Source organism: Homarus americanus, unplaced genomic scaffold, assembly GCF_018991925.1.
Source record: "Homarus americanus isolate GMGI-L3 unplaced genomic scaffold, GMGI_Hamer_2.0 scaffold2539, whole genome shotgun sequence".
Taxonomy (NCBI): Eukaryota; Metazoa; Arthropoda; class Malacostraca; order Decapoda; family Nephropidae; genus Homarus; species Homarus americanus.
The window spans coordinates 3,993,006-3,997,902 of NW_024725489.1; the positions used below are offsets into that span (position 1 = coordinate 3,993,006).

General features: G+C 47.6%; 1 long non-coding RNA gene across 1 annotated transcript; it reads left to right on the plus strand.

Moving 5' to 3' along the window:
• Nucleotides 1-1,277: 1,277 nt before the first annotated feature.
• On the plus strand, nt 1,278-2,827 carry LOC121865015. The gene is made up of 2 exons (XR_006088706.1): nt 1,278-2,070; nt 2,123-2,827. It is a non-coding gene; the product is annotated as an uncharacterized LOC121865015 (long non-coding RNA).
• Nucleotides 2,828-4,897: the final 2,070 nt, after the last annotated feature.

Here is a 4,897-nt window from a genome sequence, read left to right on the forward strand (position 1 = left end):
CGAACAGCACCCATATGGCGTACTTCCTGCTGTAGGGGAGACGAGTGAGTGTGTGTGTGTGTGTGTGTGTGTGTGTCTGTGTGTGTGTGTGTGTGTGTGTGTGTGTAGCGGTGCACTCTAAAGGTTGAAGAGGTGGTGGAGATGTTATGCTCCCTACATATGGTCCGTCACAAGGTCGTGTACACATCCACAAGTTCTCTTCCGCTGTAGATGCTGTAGATGCTGACCGTGCAGCTCCCAACCATCCCTCACCACCACCCCCTTCCTCTCGCTCCCACCCCCTTCCACAACCCCCCCCTCCTCCTTCCACAACCCCCCCTCCTCTCCCTTCCACCCCCCCTCCTCTCCCTTTAACCTACCTGGTCCTTAGCAGTACCAGTACCAAGCAGTCATCTTCACCTCCACTGAGCACCACCTATTGGTACCTGTGGCTCCTCCTACCTAGTGGTACCCTACACAAATACCAACTTATTAGTGGTACTTCACTAAACACCTCCTACTAGTGGTGCCCCAAACACCTCCCTACTAGTGGTGCCTCCAAACACCTCTAGTGGTGCCTCCAAAACACCTCCAAACACCTCCTACTAGTGGTACCTCTAACACCTCCCTACTAGTGGTACCTCCAAACACCTCCCCCTACTAGTGGTGCCCTCTAACACTCCCCCTACTAGTGGTACCTTACTAGTGTGCCTACCCCTACTAGTGGTACCTCTAACACCTCCCTACTAGTGGTACCCTCTAACACCTCCCTACTAGTGGTACCCTCTAACACCTCCCTACTAGTGGTACCCTCTAACACCTCCCTACTAGTGGTACCCTCTAACACCTACATCCCCTCTGTTGTCCTTGTACTTCTCTTTCCCATTGTGTACTGCCCCCTCCCCTTCCTCCCCTACCCCTACCCAAATTGGCCTGCCGTTCCCCTCATTCCTTCTCTTACATTTCCCCTCTTCTCTTCCTTCCTGTGCCACAAATCTCCTTCTGTGTCTCTAATACTGTGCCTAATCTCTTCTTTCCTTCATTCTTCCTCCCTTCCTTCGCCTCACCCCTAGCTTCGCTCCCCTTCTCTCCTCTTTTGTTTTTATCATTTTTTTCCTACCCACTTGTCGCTCTCACCCGTCTTGTCTTCTCACCTCATCCTCCTTCCCTTCCTTCCCTTCTTCCACCACCCTCATCCTTCACTCCCTCCACCACCACCCTCAATCCAACTTCCCTCCCTCCCTCCCTTAACCACCATCAATGCTCCCACAGCCTCCCTCCCTCCCTCCCTTCCTTCCTTCCTTCCCCACCCCTCCCCACCCCCCTCCGCCTCCTCTTCCCCCCAATCTAAATGTGACTAGTTTTTATTATGGAAGAACACTGTGTTGAGATACTCCGCTTCTAATAGATAGCTTTAGGTCGAGAGTCAGAGATAATTTTGTATAGGTGTCATATACAACTAGTGCTGTGATAGATGGTCAGCCCTAACACCCACTACCGAACCTCGAACCCCTTAATCCTAAACGAACCCCAGAACCCCGAATTCTTTATTATTATTATATTTTTTGTTTAATCTGTGTACCGAACCCCGAACCCCTTGTGGAGATAAGGGAAACCATAAATAATGAAACTTGGCTAATTTGAAGCTTGTTGAGGTTGATAGTACTTATGGCAGCTAATAACAATTTATAGAATTATGTATACAATTTCACCCGGACTTGGGAAGTACAGTATGAGTTTTATTAATTCCAGGTTGAATTAAATAACCCAGGTACCATTAGATTGTTCTATACGGAGGTGTTGTAGAAGATAGGTTTTGAGTCTCCTCTTAAGTTAGGTCCTTACCACCACAGGATTTATATAGTATAGTCGTTCTAGTTCTTGGTTATGTTGGGGTTATGTTGTTTATCAGCTTCTTCAAACACATTATGTTAGGTTAGGTTAGGTGCCCCAGCTAAGCCCCACCCAAGCATTATATGTGGGTTAGGTTAGGTTAGGTGCCCCAGCTAAGCCCCACCCAAGCATTATATGTGGGTTAGGTTAGGTTAGGTGCCCCAGCTAAGCCCCACCCGAGCATTATATGTGGGTTAGGTTAGGTTAGGTGCCCCAGCTAAGCCCCACCCAAGCATTATATGTGGTTTAGGTTAGGTTAGGTTAGATGCCCCAACCAAGCATTATGTGTGCATTAGGACGCATTTTGCTGGAACATTTTGAAAAATGACTTTCAGATGTGTTGTATTTTAAGGTAGATTGGACAATACAATTTCCTGTGTGTAGACTAATTTGCTCCATTGGAATTCCTTAAAGCACTTCAAAACACTACGTCAACTTTGGAAGATTGTTTCAAAGTTTCTGACGAATAAACCTGCTAAAGAATAAGTCTCTCAGGTCAGGGCGAATATTTGTCAGGAAAATTTATTGTGGATAATAATAGTCGTAAATGATGTAAATATAAAGTTTTAGAAAAATAAGGTTTCATTATTTAGAATTATGGCTCCATTATCTCTATAAAAGGTTCGGGGTTCCGGGGTTTGGGGATTCGGGGGTTCGGTAGTGGGTTTCAGAACTGACCGTGATAGATAGCTGTAAGAGTTACCCGAGATATTGTGGTTGCCTAAACACGCTTTATATACACACAAATGAAACTATTTTTGTTACGAAGAAATTTTTTGCCTAGGAATGCATTATTATTCTATGAAACTTATCAGATTAGGTATGAAGTGGAATGTTTTCGCAGCCCCAACGCTTTGAAGTAGACGCGGGGTGTGGTGGCGGCCCCGTCCCGTCCCGCACTCCATGCTTGTAGTGGCTGTGTATTAGCATTTCCAAAATAAACGGCTAGACCTTATGTGAGATGTTATTTATTACCTTCACCCCTCCCTTACTCTGTATACATGCTGTGATAACACATCTTTTAAGTTATGATATACATTATTAATAACATTAGACGTTACCTGATATTAATTATATATTCAACACAAGTAATTAAGATACCATAATACACCATAACTTAGTGGAATTTTTTATTATAAATCAGTAGAAGTAGTTATAATACACACCATGTCATTAAACTGTCATGATACACAGTATGATATTAAAGTTATTGTACACAGTATGATATTAAAATTAGTCATATCACAAGATATTTATAAGCCTGTGTTACATGTGAGAGTGTGACCAGAGGTTGTTGTAGTGGTGGTGGTAGTGGTGGTGGAGGGTGTGGTGAGTGTCTCACACTCACCAAGAGGACCCCAGGAGACACCACCCAGCATGGCCGCTCCTCTCATGACACTAGTCCTAGCTGCTTACCAGTAAATGATACCCTTCCCTCAGTGGGTGACCTAAGTCACTGCTAGCTTTTAGTTGTAGCTGTGCTTCCTTAGTGAGGGTGGTGGTGGCGACGTAGCGGTGGCAGGGGAGGCGCTCTGGATATTGATGGAGGTTGTCTTACAGGTGGCGCGGCCGGGAGCACTGTGGGAGCCGGCCAGCAGCGGTGCCCACTTTGCAACAAGGGTCTGAGTCGGTGGACCAGCCTACGTCGACATATTGAGGACAAGCACACCCAGGGTGGTGCCCACATCTGTCCCATCTGCTACCACGTCTACCGCACCAAGAACTCCCTCCACAACCACCTCAGTGTCTACCACCGCGGGGCCACGGGCACCAGGGGACGTCGGGGACGCTACCCGTCCTACACTGTCCTGCGTCCCACCAACGCCCACCAGTTGGCCGCTCTGAAGGCAGCAGCTAGACATACTGGACGAGATGTGCCCGGTGTTGACCAGGGTGTGTCCCGAGATGCCCTCCCCGCTGACCCTCATCAGCTATCCTCGGCGCTCTCCGTCACCCTGGAGGAAAGCGAGGACCCGCGGGAGATGATGCAGCCACCAGCTGGCGGGTTCGAGTCTCTTCTGCATGGGGACGCTGACCTAGCCGCTGCTGCCGCCGCCACCACCGCCGCCCAGCACCACACACACAAGAACTCCGCCCCTCAGTCAGAGTTTGTCGTCACAGAAATTGTGGACGAATAGCCGCTTCTCCCCTTTGGTATCTCTTATCACTGACATGACAAACATACATCTTGTGGCTGATATAAACATAGAAAAGTGAATAAAAACTGCAGCTGTGTACTAATATTTTGTAATGAAGTATTGTTTATGGAATGACTAACATAAGAACCTCTTGCTCCTGTGACTGAAGAAGTCTTAATCATACAAAATAGTACTAAAATTACCTCAATGAAAAATATATTTTGTTACCTGATGAGTGTGTCTGTTTTGTACTTAAGATTTTTATAGATTTCATGATAATGAAACAGTGTGTGTTGAAGGCTCCGTCAAACGGACATGCTGTATTGGGACAATCTTGTGATCGGTAAGCTAAAGTAATGGATTTTAAGGCATTTAAACAAAAGTGGATAAAGTTTAGTTTAAGTGTGACTAGAGAGTATGATGAATGTGAGAGTGGTGGTGGTAGAGCAGTAGGTAGATGTCCGAGCACCAGAAGGGTGTACGTGTTGCACCACTTGCTGTGAGGGATGCTAAATGCCTGATTGTCGTTGCAGGCGGCCCGTTGTCGTCAACACCACCAGCCTCGGTGCCGTCCACGTTTGTATCACCATTTCCTGGAGCGCAGACGGCACCCATGGCGGTGGTGACGTGCGGCACCGGCAGCAGTAGTGGTGTGATGACGGGCGGGGCCACCGGTGGTCGGGGCGTGGCGGCCGCTGCTGCTGCTGCTACTGGAGGATCCTGGGTGGGCGCCCAGTGCCCCATATGTTTCAAGATACTACGAGACAAGTACAAGTTAAGGACACACCTTGCCGACATCCACTCTGCCGTGCAACACGTCTTTACTTGTCCCGTGTGTAATCGCGTGTATAAGACCAAGAACACGCTCACCAACCACATCAGTCTCT